The 18,350-nt window shown below is 45.4% G+C and overlaps 1 protein-coding gene across 2 annotated transcripts in view; it reads left to right on the forward strand.

Moving 5' to 3' along the window:
• The first annotated feature begins 1,575 nt into the window (after positions 1 to 1,575).
• RAI14 (retinoic acid induced 14) overlaps positions 1,576 to 18,350 on the forward strand; it is a 175,507-nt gene continuing 158,732 nt past the window's right edge. For both annotated transcript variants that reach the window (XM_017959471.3, XM_021939277.2), the window contains exon 1: positions 1,576 to 1,814. The gene's annotated coding sequence lies outside the window, so the exon portion shown is untranslated. The remainder of the gene's footprint in view (positions 1,815 to 18,350) is intronic.

Genomic DNA, 18,350 nt, shown 5'->3' on the forward strand with positions numbered 1-18,350 from the left:
CAGATGTGCCAGGTTAGACAATCATTGTTTAATGTTGTCTAATATTTTAACTCCTTCAAAATGTCAACTGTTCCTACAGAATACACACATGTCGAATTTCCAAGACAGCATTGTCTACCTGTAACTCATCAAATCCCATCCTCCCAGCTGCCCCTACTTGAACGAGACTGACCTGCAAAAATAGAGGAGAAAGCTCACAGGCAGTAATGTTCCCCTTAAATACCGTATAATATGTCATTAACAAGAATCACAATGAAACACTATTGTAGAAAATGCCAGCATTAAACCAAAAGAATGTTGGCCAGTTCACATTTCTTTTACAGTGTGACTTTGTTTGAGAGAGGGATAAAGGACAGGAAGGGGAGTGTACACTTGGCTAAGGAACCTTTGCTGCATGATGGTAGGAAGTGAAGACCCTGCAGCTGGTTACAAGGCTTTTGATTTTTGATCCTTGTTTGTCAAGTTCAACTGTCAAAGGGGAGATAAGTTGTTACCTAGTAGGGAGACGGAGGAAGGAGAAGGGGATGCAGTAGGGGGAGGGAACAGGTAAAATCTGCCATATAAATGTTAATATGCTGCTGAAATTTAGGATGAATTTCAATTTTGTTGGAATCGGCCTTTTTACCCTCTTAAGTTCAAATGACTTACAGCAGATCCCAGAAAGAAGTCAATACCAGTTATTTATTCTAGAAAGCTTTCTTCCCTGAGCAAAGGAGGCAGAGCTAACGAGGAGAAGGGAGGAGCTTTGGTGAATAGAACTGAAGTCACAGCTGGTTAGCATGACTAGAATGCGTGGAAAAGCCGGCCCAAATTAGATGAGTGGGTAGATAGAGAGCTTTGAAATCCTTGGAATTAATGGAGGAGTCCATCGTAATTCAAAGGTCGGGCCTTAGTGGGCTGGGATAGGGAGAGAAGCTGTCGGGAACCTGGGGCAGTGAGCCTGTACCCCGTGGCTTCCCACACACTATTTTGAAGGCGTTCCCATGCGCAATCTCGCCTGTTAGTTCAGTCTGTAGGTTTCTCCTTTCTAACTCCTGAGCAGAACAGCACTGAACGGTGGTAGTCTTGCCTTGCCACCCAAACAGTGCTAGGAAACAGTCACTCCAACCAATTGGTTCAGTCCGGAGAACGTGAGCGCATTCTACTTTACTTTCTGTTCAATGATTTTGGAAAACAACCTTTTAGATTCTGGTTAGAAGGGGCTTGGATCCGTGACTTTGAAACACTCGCCACTACCACAAACGACTTTGGAAGTTAATCAGAAATAAACAGTATCTGGGATCTCATCCGTCCTAAACCCAGGGGTCAGAGCACGGGGGGCTTCCACTAACTTCAGGTTAAGAGGATGAAACAGATCCGCGGAGAAGGGTCCCACGATCCCTGGAGACTAAAAGCAAGCCACGAACAGCCGGGACGCGCGGACCCGGGGGATGCGCCGGGGGCTGGAGGGCGGGGAGCACCACCCCCAGGTCCGGGTCGGAGCCCGGGGCCAGGTCACCTGACTCGCGGAATTTGGGGCCGCGCGGGGTGGAATGGGAGGGGAATGGTTAGCGCCTCCCTTCCCGCTCCCGCTGGATCCAGGTCGGCGGGGGCCGGCGCCCGGCGGCCACGTGGTGGTGCTGCCGCTGCCCCCGCCCCGCCCGCCCAGCCCTGGAGCTCGGCGCCCACTGACCCCCGCAGCGGGGGAGGAGGAGGGACAGCGGCACAGGAAGCCGAGCAGGAAGCGAGCCCGGCGGCCGCGTTTTCCTGTGGAAGCGGCGGGCGTGGTGGAGCAGCCAGCAGGGTCCGGGGAGCGCCGCCGCCGCCTTGATGGGGTGAGTGCGCGGCACGGAGTTGGGAGGCTCCCGGCGCGGGGTCCCGGGCTCGTGTCCCCGCCTTTGTGTCTGGAGCTTGGGCGCGGGAGGCGCTGGGGACTGCACCCAGGCGGAGCGACTGAGCAGGCTGCAGCCAGGATCCCGCCACCTCTCCCTGGTCCACCGCCGGCCGCCAACTGTCTGCGGAGAGCAGATGTGGGGACAAGAGGAAGGGGAGGAAGGTGGAGATCAGGGTAGAGCGGGAGGACCCGGCCAAGTTAGGAGAAGGGTTCTTCCCCGGTCCTCTGCGACTCGCAGGCCGGCTGGGGCGGGGCGCGGGGCAGGGGCTGCGGCGGAGAGAGCGCGGGTGGGAATGAATGAGCAGACCCGGAGGTGCACCCTGGAGTCTGCGCCCGGTCCCACCTGCTTCACCCCGCGCGGAGCCTCGCTCCCCCTGCGTCGGTGCTGCTGAGCCCAATCCGCCTCCAGGCTGAACTTGGAGGAGGTGGGGAGAGAGGTGCGAGCGGGAGACTCCGGGTGGCTTCTGGGACTAGGGGTCCGCTATTGTTCCTCCTCTGACTCCAGGGAGCCCCTCGGCCGGCCCAAAGGCGGGGGCGAGACCCCTCTGGGCCTGCCCCTGCCCCCTGCCCCCTGCCCCCTGCCTTGTTTTCCCCGCCACAGCTCAGGGAGGACGGATGCTGGAGTTAGGGCAGACTCGGGGCCTGCGGGACTTCGGGAGGAAGGAGGACGTGGAGCCACCAGAAAGGCGCCCGCCATGTCCCGCGACCCCTGCCTGGGGCGGGGGGAGGGGGTGTCGTCCTCAACCACCTTCGCTGCTTTCTTGGGCTGGTTGGTGTCCTCGGTTTAGCTCCTGCTGTTTGCAGGGTTCACCTGCTAACTCCTTTGAGTTTCGCATCCCCCCTTTTGTGGAGGGGGCTCAGAGCCTGGAGAAGCAACAGACGGGAAATTAAGGCAGAGGCAGCCCAGCACAGCGTGGAGGGGTCCGAAGTGGCCTCACGGGGGCCTGAGCATGGCTGCCTTTCCAGGCTCCCTTTTATTTGCCAGGAGCCCAGCTAAGTCCAACTTTACTCCCAGAGATGTTGAGGGGAATCTGCGGACTCGAGGTCCCTCGCCTCGGGACCAGCGGCTTCTCTTCGCCGCAGCTCACGGGTGACCTGGGTGGGATTCCGTCTTCCTTCTGGGAGAGGAGAATGCCCAGCTGCCTGGGATGGGGAAACGTTGCGGGATCTCTGGGGAATGTGGTCTTAAGGCTGCAGGGGCCTGGCAGAGAGGAACTGTCCATCACTAGGACATAGCCGAAGCTCGTCTTAGCGAAGAAAGTCTCACCTCCGCGGGCTTTGCACAGAGTTGGAGAAGAGGTCAGGAATCACAGGGAGGCTGGATTTTGGCTGCTCTGTCCCCAGCCTGCAGGTCGTGTTCGGTCTGTGGCTCGGAATTTTATTACCGATGGATATAATCTGATAATCTTTTCTTAATGATGCCTAACAAGTGTGATTTTTTTTCCCCTTGGGTTTTTAAGACAGTCGATTTTATGCGAGGAAATTGATCCAGTTCTTATCTTTTAGTCAGTGCTTACCTAACAGAGATTGGGAGAGCTATCCCATGCTGGGCTGTTGCACAGTTTTCATCTCCATTCACTGAGATGCTTCAGTAATGAATTTATTGTTTTATGGCTTTTTGGAGGTGGTGGTGGTGGTGCTGGTGGTGTGATTATAACCGTGCTGGAAAATCTCATTACTGTTATCTGAATTGAAAAGAAAGAAAGCATGCTGAGCCCCCTAGGGATTCTGTGGGGGAATGATGTAGGGTCCCGCCCACCAGTAGTGAACCTGACAGTGAAATTCTCTCTCCAGTTTGCTAGTTCTCAAAGCATGTTCTAAGCAGGTACACGTACTATCACCTAGGCTTTAAAGGTGAAGAAGAAGCAGGTTTGGAGGTTAAGAACAACTAGGCCTTGGAATTAATAGAATGCGGTAGACAACTTTTGCCTCACTTTGCTCCACCCCTCCCTCCCTTCCTTCGTTTTTTTTTTCATCCTTTAAAGATAAAAATAAGGGCCGGGCACGGTGGCTCATGCCTGTAATCCCAGCACTTTGGGAGGCCAAGGCAGGCGGATCACGAGGTCAGGAGATCGAGACCATCCTGGCCAACACAGTGAAACCCTGTCTGTACTAAAAATACAAAAAAATTAGCCGGGCGTGGTGGCGGGCGCCTGTAATCCCAGCTACTCGGGAGGCTGAGGCAGGAGAATCGCTTGAATCCGGGAGGCGGAGGTTTCAGTGAGCCGGGATTCGGCTACTGCACTCCAGCCTGGCAACAGAGCAGACTCCTTCTCTAAATAAATAAATAAATAAATAAATAAAATGAAATATTTCTAACATACATAAAAACAGTATAGTAAGCCATTTTGTCTTCTACTTCCTAGGTTTAAGAGTTGCTAATATTTTTCATATGTGCCCCATGCTCACCGCCCCCCCCCCACGGAAAAATAAACTATAACTTAAATATTTGATCTATTCCTACTCCTTTGTCTCCATCCTCAGGTAACCTCTAATGTGAAGTTAGCGCACATAGTTCCCAAGCATGTTTGGAACTACTGTGTATCCACAAAAAAATACCTGTGGGTTTGTATTTAACATTTTACATAAATGGTATAATTCTACCTATGTATAGCTTGCATTTTTAACTTACCTTGTTTTCGAGATACATGTGTTAATAGATATTTATTCACTTTAACTGTTACAGAGAATCCGAGTGTATGAAAAAAGTATAGTATATTTATTCCCTTGCCAAGGGTAAATTAGGGTTTCTGGTTTTTCACTGTTTTTTGTTTGAGTTGGGGTCTCGCTCTGTCACCCAGGCTGGAGTGCAGTGTCGTGATCACCGCTCACTGCAGCCTCAACCTCCTGGGCTCAAGCAGTCCTCCTGCCTCAACCTCCAAAGTGGCTGGGACAACAGGCACATGCCACCATGCCTGGCTAATTTTTTTCATTTTTATAGAGACAGGGTCTTGCTATGTTGTCCAGGCTGGCCTCAAACTCTCAGCCTCAAGTGAGCCTCCCACCTGAGCTTTCCACAGTGTATGAGGCACTGTGCCTGGCCTAGTTTTTTACTGTTACACTTTTTCTGTTGAGTGACACTCTATTTCCGTTTTCATTTTTATTTCTTTTTACTGTAACAGTTTGTACAAGAAACATCCTGATATGTTTTCTTGTGCAGAAATTTTTCTGTTTCACACTTTTGCAATTAGTTGCTGGGGGTAATGAAGTTTAGGTAATATTGCATTTATTATTCATTCTTCAACAAATATTTAGGGTGCTTATATGGTCTTGGTTATCTGTTAATTAAAAAAGTAAAATTGATCAATTTTAAATTCTAAGAAGTTTACATTAGTTGGCTGGATTTTTTTTCTTTTTTCTTTCTTTCTTTCTTTTTTTTTTTTTTTTTTGAGGCGGAGTCTCGCTCTGTCGCCCAGGCTGGAGTGCAGTGGCGCGATCTCGGCTCACGGCAAGCTCCGCCTCCCGGGTTTACGCCATTCTCCTGCCTCAGCCTCCCGAGTAGCTGGGACTACAGGCGCCGCCACCACGCCCGGCTAATTTTTTGTATTTTTAGTAGAGACGGGGTTTCACCGTGTTAGCCAGGATGGTCTCGATCTCCTGACCTCGTGATCCGCCCGTCTCGGCCTCCCAAAGTGCTGGGATTACAGGCTTGAGCCACCGCGCCCGGCCTCTTTTTTTTTTTTTTAAAAATAAGAAAAGTGGGCCTAGTATAGTGTTGCACGCCTGTAATCCCAGCACTTTGGGAGGCCAAGGCAGGAGGATTGTTTGAGCTCAGGAGTTCAAAACTAGCCTGGGAAACATGGTAAAACCTCACCTCTACAAAAAATATAAAAAGTAGTTGGATGTGGTGGTGTGCCTGTGGTCCTAGCTACTCAGGAGGCTGAGGTGGAAGGATTGTTTGAGCCCCCGATGTCGAGACTGCAGTGAACCTAGATTACACCACTGCATCGAAGCCTGGGTGACAGAGTGAGACCAGTCTCAGCTCCCAGCACTTTGGGAGGCTGAGGCGGGTGAATCACCTGAGGTCAGGAGTTCGAGACTAGCCTGACCAATGTGGACAAACCCCGTCTCTACTAAAAGTACAAAATTAGCCGGGTGTGGTGGCGCATGCCTGTGAGCCCAGCTACTTGGAAGGCTGAGGCAGATGAATGGCTTGAACCCGGGAGGTGGAGATTGCAGTAAGCCAAGATCCCGCCTGCCATTGCACTCCAGCCTGGGCAACAAGAGTGAAAACTCTGACTTTAAAAAAAAAAAGAGAAAGAAAAAGAAAAAGTGCCTCTTCATTGTAAAATTGAAGCAAGAGACAAATCCGTGGTGTTGTTTGGGATTCTTGTGCGGAAACATTTTCTCAGCTAGTCACTGGCCGTGTGACCTTGGATTACTCACCCAACCTCCTCTTCCTCATTTCTTTGGTAAGATTAAGGGGTAGGAGTAAGCATTTACAAAGGCACATTCCTGTTCTAAGAGTCTGAAAATGTTGCTGCGTTAGTGACGCATTTTTCCCCTGATGGTAACCCCTCAGGCTGAAAGGAGTTTAAGGCATTTAAACACGTTGGCGTCCTCATTCCTTCAAACTGCCAGGCACATTCTTTTTTTTTTTTCCCCCTAAGTTCATGTCAGACACATGTTACACATGCCATCATCACGCTTGTGAATTCTACAAAAGGATCTCCAGGCGTCTTGCCTCAGAGCCTTTGCATGTGCTCTTCCCACTGCCTGGAAAGCACTTCCCTTAGACGTCTGTGTGGCTGTGTCAACCCTTGAGGTGTTATACTCAGACACCTCCTTCCAGTCCAGCCTGCAACCTCGTCTCTGCTTTATTTACCTCCAAGGCACTTACCACCTTCTAGCTTCCCATGTACAGGTTGAGTATTCTTTATTCCAAAATGCTTGGGACCAGAAGTGTTTCAGATGTTGGATATTTTTGAAATCTTTGGAGTATTTGTATTACATGGTTGAACATTCCTGATTCAAAAATTTGAAGTGCTCCAATGGGTCTTTCCTTTGGTGTCATGTAGGTGCTCCAAGAGTTTCGGACTTTAAAGCATTTCAGATTCAGATTCCTGGATTAGGGATACTCAACCTGTAATTTATATTAGTATTCTATACTAGATTATGAGCTCCACAAAGGCACGGGGTTTGCCACTCTTGTTCACTATTGTATTCATGGTGTCTAGAACAATGTTGACCCCTAGTAGGTAAACAGATGTTTGATGAACAAATGGACATACTTTTTGTTGTGATTTTCTCTGTGGAATTTCCCCTTTAACACTTATTGGATATCCTGACTTGTGCTGGTAGGTGCACCATGTCTCATATTCACAGGTTCCTCCAGGGTAAGAAAACATATGTCTCCTGGGGAAACCACTCCTTTTAAATCTATGTGATTTATCCCACAAGCCACTTATGTCTTCAGATTTCTTTTCTCCCAATATTTTCCTAATCCTGAATTTAGAGGAAAACATAAGTAACACGGTGCTTGGAAACACACGCACCTTTCCTTTTGTGATAACCTCGTGTTCCAATGTGACGAATGTGGAAGATGCATAACAAATAGATGCTGACGATATTCCATACGACATCTGCACAAACAGGCCAGCAGCCATCCCAAGCAACACCAAGCACACCGCATTCCTTTTTTTTTTCTTGAGATGGGGTGTTGCTCTGTTCTGGAACTCCTGGGTTCAACCAGTCCTCCCACCTCAGCTTCCCCAATAGTTGGAACTACAGGCGTGTGCCAACACACCTGCCTAATTTTTCTTTTACTTTTTATAGAGACAAGGTCTCCTTACGTTGCCCAGGCTGGTCTTAAACTCCTGGGCTCAGATGGTCCTCCCGCCTCAGCCTGTCGAAGTGCTGGGATTACAGGCATGAGCCACTGCCCCTGGTCCACACTGCATTTCTAAAAACAAAAAAAGTGTATTTTGTTGGATTGTTGCAGAGTGTACATCATCATTGCCCTGACTTTGTGTCTTCATGAGGATTTTTTTGGAGGGGGAGGAGGGCTATATTTTTCATGATGGAAGGAAAATGAGGACCTTAATCTGAAGATCTTGGTGCAACTAATATGTAGAAGGTACTTAAATATACTCTAAGAATTGCCACATCATGCAGTCCTTAATTCATGGCACAAAAAACATTCACTGTTATAGCACAAGTGCATTGTTTCGCCAGAAGCCAACTGATTTTTCTCTACCTTGCATGATGGGTATAGGAACTGACAAAACAAAGCTAAATATATCAGAGGCCTCTTGGGTGTATTTTATATGGTGATAGGGAAAAGGAGTCTAGATTTTTTTTTTCCCAGTAAACTATATTAGGTATACGATACTGATGATATCCTTTAAAACATTGCTAGAATATTGAATTATGCCATTTACAATTTTTATTACATCCTCTGTAATAAAATGATATTGAAAGAAATTGGTATATTATCAATCTGGATAGGCTTAGTTAACCTTTAAGCTGAAAACCATAAGCATAGAATTATATGATTATTATTAAAATGTTGCACAATTTAAACAGATTCCTTTTGTTTTTCTTTGACACGAGTCTCACTGTGTTGCCCAGGCAGGAGTGCAGTGGGGTGATCTTGGCTCACTGCAACCTCCGCCTATCTGGTTCAATCAATTCTCCTGCCACAGCCTCCTGAGTAGCTGGGACTACAGGTGCATGCCACCATGCCTGGCTAATTTTTGTATTTTTAGTAGAGATGGGGTTTCACCATGTTGGCTGATCTCGAACTCCTGACCTCAAGTGATCCATCTACCTTGGCCTCCGAAAGTGCTGGGATTACAGGCATGAGCCACCACGCCCAGTCTAAAGAGACTTCTTCTCTTTGATTTGTAGTTAGTCATGAGCTGAAAAGTACAGGTGGTTCAACAAAAGATAAAGATTGTTCATCAAATGTCAATTTTCTAGCTCCAGCCATCTACAATGTTCAGCTACAATGAACAAAGAAATTAGCCTCGTCTTTGATATCAGACCTACTGAGAGATATCAGCAAATCTCATCAGTATTTTAAAAAGTAACTTTTGGCCAGGCATGGTGGCTCACACCTGTAATCCTAGCACTTTGAGAAGCTGAGGCAGGAAGATCGCTTAAGCCCAGGAGTTCAAGACCAGCCTGGGCAACATGGCGAAACCTCGTCTCTACAAAAAATACAAAACTTAGTTGGGCATGGTGGTGCATTCCTGCAGTCCCAGCTACCCAGGAGGCTGAGGTGGGAGGATCACCTGAACCCACGAGATCGAGGGTTGCAGTGAGCTGAAATCTCACCCCTACACTCCAGCATGGGCAACAAAGACCCTATCATAAAAAATAAAAAAACACAAATAAAAAGTAACTTTACTGACTTAACCATGTGTTTTAAAACAAAACAGAACATTCTTCTATTCGATTGAAGGAAGCATGCCTTGTTCTTCAATTTTATATTCTATGTGCCCAGTAGAGTATCTGCCACACAATAGGAGATTAACATCTCTGAACTACTCCTGCCTCAGAGGTCGTTAAACCCCTCATGGCGGTCATCAGATATAGAGCTCTCCTAGTCTAGAGGAGAATTAAACAATAATCAAAAGGCAGAAATCAGCAGGGAAGTACCAAGTCGAAGTTCAGAAGATGTGAAAGAAACACTTTTCCTCCTTATCTACTTTTTGGGGAAGTTTGTGCATCGTGTCTTGATTGATTCACCCGCTGAGTTTTTGTGATCAGTGTCACCTCATCTAACCGTACTTGTGATCTAGGCCAGTCCCTTCTGTAGCGAATGTCGTTCACGGGAAATTACAGTCTGGCTGTCGAATTCCATGACCATATGTCACACCTGGGCAAGGGGACACCTTTGGGAAGTTCTTCATGATTTGCTAATCCCTGCTTCTAAATAAACAGAACCTAGTTGTGAGAAAAGGTGATTATAGTCCAAGAAGCTTATTGTACAGTGGAAGGAAATACATGGGTTCTTTTTTTTATTTCCTTCTTTATTTATTTATTTATTTTTCTTTTTTTTTTTTTTTTTTTTTTTTTTTTTTTGTGAGACGGAGTCTCGCTCTGCCGCCCAGGCTGGAGTGCAGTGGCCGGATCTCAGCTCACTACAAGCTCCGCCTCCCGGGTTCACGCCATTCTCCTGCCTCAGCCTCCCGAGTAGTTGGGACTACAGGCGCCCGCCACCGCGCCCGGCTATTTTTTTGTATTTTTTAGTAGAGACGGGGTTTCACCGTGTTAGCCAGGATGGTCTCGATCTCCTGACCTCGTGATCCGCCCGTCTCGGCCTCCCAAAGTGCTGGGATTACAGGCTTGAGCCACCGCGCCCGGCCCCTTATTTTTCTTAAATTGACATTTAGGCCAGACACAGTGGCTCAGGCCTATAATCCAAGCCCTTTGGGAGGCCGAGGAGGGCAGGCCACTTGAGCTTAGGAGTTGGAGGTCAGTCTGGGCAACATGGCAAAACCCCGTATCTACTTAAAAAAAAAAGTGTATATATATTGCAGTGAGCCAAGATCACACCACTGCACTCCAGCCTGGGTGACAGCAAGACACTGTCTCAAAAAAAAGAAAAAAAAACCATGACATTTAGTGAACACCAAAGCTTATTATCAAGGAACCAGTTTCCCTTACACTTATTTATTATATTACCTTTTAAAGCTCCACTTAATTTTACATATCCATTTTAGGTATTGCTATCGATAAGATATTCTTATCCATAGGTTATTGGGGAACTGGTGGTGGTTGGTTACATGAGTAAGTTTTTTAGTGGTGATTTGTGAGATTTTGGTGCACCCATCACCCGAGCAGTATTCACTGCATCCTATTTGTAGTCTTTTATCCCTCACTCCCTTCCCACCCTTTCTTCCTGAGTCCCCAAAGCCCATTGTGTCATTCTTATACTTTTGCATCCTCATAGCTTAGCTCCTACTTATGAGTGAGAACATACGATGTTTGGCTTTCCATTCCTGAGTTACTTCACTTAGAATAATAGTCTCTAATCTCATCCAGGTCACTGTGAATGCTATTAATTTGCTCCTTTTTATGGCTGAGTAGTATTCCATCATACATATATACCACAGTTTCTTTATCCACTCATTGATTGATGGGCATTTGGGTTGGTTCCACGTTTATGCAATCAGTTTACTTAATTTAGCTGTTCTTATCAAAGAGGTAATAACTCTAAAACTAACAAGTAGCCTCTTTTCACTTTCACTAAGTCTGTCTAGTTCCTTTTGCTGGCTGAAGTGACAGACACTCAGAAAACTGGCAGTGTTAACTGGTGGGGAATAAAAGGTGGGAGAAGCTTCCTTTTGCACTAGGGCATCACAGAGTAAAGTGTTTTTCTTTTTTTTCCTTTTCTTTTTCCCCTCTAAGGGGAATCCATTTGCAAACCAGAGAAGAAGACCATCTAGCAGTGATTCTTAAATATTCGTGAGGCATAGCTGGGCACTTGCAAATCTGATGGGGGTTTTGGACCATTCTTCCTTGGAGAATCTGATGTATGTACAATGATGCTATAAATGCATAATTTTTATCAGTCTCATGAGTTTCATGGAACTTCTTGCCCTAAGGCCATTTATAAACCTCTTTGGAATACCCAGGTTAAGAACCCATACTGACCAAAGTTTGTGAATACAATTCTCAAGGTTTGAGAATACAATTCTCAAAGTTTGAGAATACAATTACAAGGGCTCTATTTTTCTATTTTTCTATCATGTGCCGCTATCCCCCAGGACAGTTTGATAACCTATCATACATGAGTGAAAAGTAATAATTGTGGGTTTTGTACTCTAAATTTGAAAACTAGTCATCGGTTGCTATGTCAACCAATCTACATACTATTGACCATTTTTAGGATCTATTTCTATTGGATGTAATAAAATGCAATTTAGATGCAATGAAAAGGTGGTTTTGTAGTATGACTATTTCACAGAGATCTGATGAATTCTAAGGATATGTCTTAAGTTTCTCACCCCAAGGAGTTGGGTCTGCTCTGTCTCCGGCTTTTGCTGGCAACAGTTTCCCAGTTTTGCTGTTAACAGGAGAGAACGGAGATGTCCCAGGCCCCACCTGACAATACTCATAGGTTCACAGGAGATGTCCCGCACCTCACTTGACAATACTCCTAGGCTCACAGTAGGTGTCCCAGGCACCCCCTGACAGTACTCCTAGGCTCACAGATGTCCCAGCCTCCGGACAGCACTCCTAGGCTCACAGATGTCCCAGCCTCCCGACAGCACTCCTAGGCTCACAGCAGGTGTCCCGGGCACCCCCTGGCAGTACTCCTAGGCTCACAGGTAGGCCTTTGGCTGCTCAGCCCAGTGGGGGAAGTATCCCCAACTGGCTCTTCGCTTTACCCTTTTCTTCTTGGCCCCCCAGCCTGATGGGGCTGTCTTGATGGGGACCTGAAGAAGACAGGGCCACACTTCTAGTTGGGGAACTGACCCTCAGCTGGAAGCCTGCTCTTCTGGAGGAAAACATGCTTCTGTGGGAAGTATTGTGCACGGGGGAAGGGACCGCCATGTCAGCTGTACTTAGAGCTGCTTCTATCAGCGTTCACCTTGGGTGACATCCTCAAGCCATTTCAGTCAAAAACCGGCAAAAAGGGCTGCAAAAAAGGGCTGCGGATCTGCCTGTAACAGAGGCTGCCTGCCTGACCTGACAAAAGCTCTTTGGATGGGTCATTGTAATTGACTTGAACACCTTCTCTGCCATAGGCACCTTGCTGCTGGCCTGTCCCTGAGCAAGATCAGGGCTGGTGTAGTCATTGTTAGGTTTAGTCATTGTTAGGTTTCCCGGTATGTGCTGATGGGATAATTGGGTATTAGAAGATCTCTGGATGAATGACAAGCCCTGCCCTCGAGGACTTAAGAGTTTTAGCCAGGTTAGATATGGTCGCAATCTGCCACAGTACAAGGTGACTGTTAGTGGTGGGAATGGGGTGGTGGTGGTGGGAGGGAATTCTTTTCACAGATAAGGCTGAGGCCTAGAGAAATGGCCCCTTGGAAAGGGACAGTTAATGAGAGGCAGAGATGGATGAGACCTTAGTACTGGCTGCTTAGTGCTGCGCTTCTACACGTTGTAATTTTCTGTCTCTCTCACAGGTCAACAGTGACCTTGAGAGTCCTGTATGTAGCTAATTATAATTGTTATTTGAAATTGATATCATTTTTCTATTTTGAGAAAATGTCCACATTTCTTTTTTTTTTCTGAGACAGGATCTCGCTCTGTCCCTTAGGCTGGAGTGCAATGGTACAATCTTAGCTCACCGCAGCCTTGACCTCCTGGGCTCAAGCAGTCCTCCCACCTTAGCCTCCCTAGTCACTGGCACTACAGGTGTGTACCACCACTCCTGGTGAATTTTGTATTTTTGTAGAGACGGGGTTTCATCATGTTACCCGGGCTGGTCTCAAACTCCTAAGCTCAAGCAATTCGCCTGCTGTAGCCTCCCAAAAGTGCTGGGATTACAAGCATGAGCCACCACGCCCTGCCTGAGCCTTTTTTTTTTTTTTTTTTTGCACTGGAAAAGAACTATTGAAAACGTAGGTATAGAAATTATAGCCAATGGGAGGCCGAGACGGGCGGATCACGAGGTCAGGAGATCGAGACCATCCTGGCTACCACGGTGAAACCCCGTCTCTACTAAAAAATACAAAAAACTAGCCGGGCGAGGTGGCGGGCGCCTGTAGTCCCAGCTACTCGGGAGGCTGAGGCAGGAGAATGGCGTGAACCCGGGAGGCGGAGCTTGCAGTGAGCTGAGATCCGGCCACTGCACTCCAGCCTCGGCGACAGAGCGAGACTCCGTCTCAAAAAAAAAAAAAAAAAAAAAAAAAAGAAATTATAGCCAATAACGATATATTTACCATCCAGAATTTCCTTGGGCTACTTTTGATTTTTGAGGAAAGACTCCTAAGTCTTAAGTGCAGAAGACTTGTAGAGACTTGGACAATTCACCTCAAAGAAGAGGGTGAATATTGGGAGCTCCGGGGGAGGCCAATGGCATTGAGCGGCAGCATGGAGGTCAGAAGAGGTGCAGGACCCAGGCCCTTGGCTGTAAGAACCACGTAACAAATGTTTGTAGGACTTTGTTGGTGAGTTGACAGATTCCATGCTGAGCCTCTTAATTTGACAAGAATGCTCAAGTAATTTGAACATCTCTCCCACGAAAGCTGACATATTGGTGATTGATCCTTTTTCAAACATGAGAGGAATTACTTCTGTTGCTGAGAGAGGACAGCCATACACAGTGGCCTCTTCTCAGCCACCCAGAGGATGTGGGAACTTGTGAGCCAGGAGGCTCATGGACAACTGGCTGCATTTTCTTTCTTCTCTAAGAAAGGCAGCCAAGACAGGGGTGGGCTCACGCCTGTAATCCCAGCACTTTGGGAGGCTGAGGCGGGTGGATCGCTTGAGGTCAGGAGTTCGAGATGAACCTGGCCAACATGGTGAAACCCCGTCGCCACTAAAAATACAAAAATTAGCTGGGCATGGTGGCACGCGCCTGTGATCCCAGATACTTGGGAGGAGGCTGAGGCATGAGAATCACTTGAACCGGGAGGCGGAGGTTGCAGTGAGCCAAGACTGCGCCATTGCACTCCAGCCTGGGCAAGAGAGCGAGAATGTTTCAAAAAAAAAAAAAGTGGGCCCCAGGAAGGGTTCAGCATCCTTTATTTAACTTGTTAGGAGGCCGTAGCACCAGGCAGGGTGCTGAGTATTCCATCTTTCTGTCTCCAAGCACAGCCCCACTTCAGGCCCGGTTTCTATTTATCATGGGTACAAGTTAATTCAAATGCTCTCACAACCTTCTTGGGTCTTTGTTTAAAGAAATAAAAAAATTTCTTAGATTTTCTTTGGAGTTGATATCATTTTTCTCTTTTGAGAAAAACATTTCACATTTCTTATGAGCTTTTTTAAATTGGGAAAAAAAACTATTTAAAATGTAGGCATGGAAACTGTCGTCAATATCCATATACTTACCATCCAAGATTTTCTTGGAGTGTTTTTGTTTTTTGAGGAAAAACTCATGTCTGCCACTAACTTCATGATGCATACAGCCTCTCAGCAATCTTGATAAATTCCTAGGTAATTAGGTTCTTTTCTTTTTTTGAGACAGAGTCTTGCTCTGTCCCCAGGCCAGAGTGCAATGGCACCATCTTGACTCACTGCAGCCTCTGCCTCTCAGGTTCAAGCGATTCTCCTGCTTCAGCCTCCTGAGTAGCCGGGACTACAGGCATGCGCCACCACGCCCAGCTAATTTTTGTATTTTCAGTAGAGACGGGGTTTCACTATCTTGGCCAGGATGGTCTCGATCTCTTGACCTCGTAATCCCCCTGCCTTGGCCTCCCAACGTGTTGGGATTACAGGCGTGAGCCACCACACCCAGCCAGTAATTAGGTTCTTTCTGTGGTATACAACTTTACACAGTGTTGGGTGTGCTATTGGTTTCCTTTTGCAATTGCTCTTCTTCTACAGTCTCTAAAAGCCTAATGAGACAGGCACACGATGCACCGATTTCCTCCAAGTGATACCTATCTGTCTCCCAGCCAATCTGTTGATGGCTTTGTTAGTGTTTGTGCCTTGTTTGGCAGCAGGCTTGCTTTCTGTCTCTTCTTTAAAACAACCCCTGATTATTTTAAGTGCATAGCCCCTACAACAAAGGGTATTTGATTCGATGCCTCTTTGATCAAATAAATTGAAAGTAGGTGTTTATATCCACTGTGGCAAAAGAAACAGGGAGCGACTCACGCTGTCCTGGTGATAAGTGCTACAGGCTCAGGTGGCAGGCTGCGGGCTGCGGACGCTTTTGTGTGTGGCTTCCTGAACAATAGCACCTCTGCCCCATTCTTGTCTCACTGGGTGATGTTTTTCAGGGTTCCACTTGTGTAGCATCAGTGCTTAGATTGTCCTGAAAAATTGCAGTATTTTCTTCTTTATAGGCTAGAGAGAGTTGTGCAGGATGGAATAATTTCTTAAGGAACAGAAATGTCCTAATGTTACAGAAGTACATAAGTATCTAAACGTTCTGCTTTTCCAAATTGTTGCCAAGACATGGAAACCTCCATCCCAGTCTGCTGTCAGCCCAGGCTAATGTAAAAATAGCCATTTCACTTGTCTATAATTATCTTTATATTTTCTCTGTTATTGACTTTGTGTAAAATTATTCCTTAAGCGTATGCTCTCCATGTGAGAACAAAGAAATAAAGGTGCTACCTCCATTCCAGTGAGGCAGGGGTGTGTGAGTGAGGACCAACAGCCAGAAGGAATGCCTTTTGCAAACTGGTCCATTCACATTTCCTAGAGGGACCTCTGTGTGCCAGCAGCAATTCTGAGGACTCGTTCCATCTTTGAAGGCAACTGATTTTTTTCTTTTAAGTACTAAAAAGGTTGGTCTGTTGGCCAGACTTTTAAAAATTACTAGTGTTGTCTCACGTGCAGCCCAGTGTCACGTATTGGGCTTGGAAGTTGAACCTTAGTTTAATCTAGCCTCCTCTATTTATACGCTATGCCCCTTTGGCTAAATAGACTTTCTGTGCTGCAATTTCCTAGTCTGGAAGCTGAAAATAATAACAATAGCATCTAATTCTGAAGTGCTTGTGGGCATTAAATGAGATGATATTCATTTATAATAAAATAATTTTAAAAATAAAATTTTGCAAAGTAATCTTTAAAGGATCGCTATTGTGGCTGTTATTATCATTGCTAATGTCATCATGTTCTTTATCACCCTACGTTTAAAGAACTGCTGATATATTGGCCAACATGATTATTTCTGCCATTATAATCTATAGCAATAAAGAGAGGTTGCCCCACATGTTATTGTAATACATCTGCCTTGTGTCTTCTGTTCAGTTTGCAACTGTTTCTCTGTATTAGCATTCTCCCTATTTACCCTTCTATTATTATGTCATTGTGTAATGTGGACAATCTAAAGATGTAGTTCTTTTATTAGTCCCCAGTCTTATCTTATTCCAGATTGTATTAACAAGGTCCTCAGTCTCACCAGAGAACTTTTGTTGCTACCACCATAATGTAGACACAGAGTAGTAACATCTTGGTTAAACCAAAAGTGGTAGCTCTTAGCATGAAGCAATGGTATATTTAATTTCCTATTGATTTTTTGGCAAAATTTTCCAAATGTTGATAGAGAAAAACATAGACATGTTTTCTGAATAGTATATAACAGGGTAATAGTTTTTTGTTTTTTGTTTTTGTGTTTTTGGAGTTTTCAGCCTCCACTACAGAAAACTTGGGAATGGGATAAGCTAACACAGTCTTACTTTGTTAGATGCTGTACAGTAAGTCAAAGCTATAGCTTCTTAACAGTAAAGAGGATAAATGTAGCCCCGTGGGTGCCCCTTTGTCAGCCCTAATTGAGGATGGTCTTTTGGCACCACGTAAGGGGGAAGAGAATACAGGAGATTCCCAGAGTGGTAAACTAGCCCTTTCATAGACAGACATGGTCTTCTCAGCAACAGGGTAATAGTTGAGTTTGCATACACTAGGAGTCCATCAGCCTTTAAGTGAAATAAAATTGTGGGCTAATTATCCTTTCTATGTGTGGCAGAGTGCATCTCTTAAATTACAACTATCAATCATTGTTTAATTATTAACCTCCATTATTTGCTAGATTTGTTTTGTGATCTTATGATAGTAAGTGAATGTTAAAGCTGGGAGCATATACATTTTCTGCTTAATTTTACATCTGCTTTGTTAGTATTAATAATAAGATGCTATGTGCTTGAGGGAAAAATCTAAATCATTACTGTCTAATAAAAATGCAAGCAAACCACTAATGCAGGCCACATAAATCATAGTAAATTGTCTAGTGGTCACAATAAAAAGTTTTTAAAAAATGAAATTAATTTTAATAATTTTAGCTAGTGTATCCAAAATATTATTTCCAATATGTAATCCATATAAAACTTCCTAATAATGGAGTTGACATTCTTTTTTACTAGTCTTTGAAATCCATTGTATAAATCCCATTTACAGTGCATCTCAATTTGCACTAGTCACATTTCAAATGCACAGAGGCCACATGTGGCTATAGTACTGGACAGTACTGGTCTAAATAATATGTCTTCTTATAGGTCCTGTAACCCCACTCCACCTGACATCTAGAATGTTCTCAATAAATGCATATTTGATTAAGCTCCCTCTTACCCAGTTAACTGGGATTTTGCCCTTAGCTTTAAGCATTTCTGTAGAGAATTACAATAGCTTTATCACAAACTAATTATACATGGTATAATAGACATTTGAGTGTTAGGTTTACAAAACTTTTGTGCAAGTGCATTAACCCATGTGGACTTTTTATTTAAAAAAAAACACACACAATGATTTTGTAGGCTGGGGTCCTATGGTCCATATTTCTGTATCATTTGTGTACTTGGCTTCTAGTTGGGATTCAGTGCATATGACATGAGTAAGAAATTAGAGGCTTCTTATCTTTTCTCATAAACTGTAAGTTCTTGAGTAGCCTTAATGCTATCAC

Source organism: Papio anubis, chromosome 5, assembly GCF_008728515.1.
Source record: "Papio anubis isolate 15944 chromosome 5, Panubis1.0, whole genome shotgun sequence".
Lineage (NCBI taxonomy): Eukaryota > Metazoa > Chordata > Mammalia > Primates > Cercopithecidae > Papio > Papio anubis.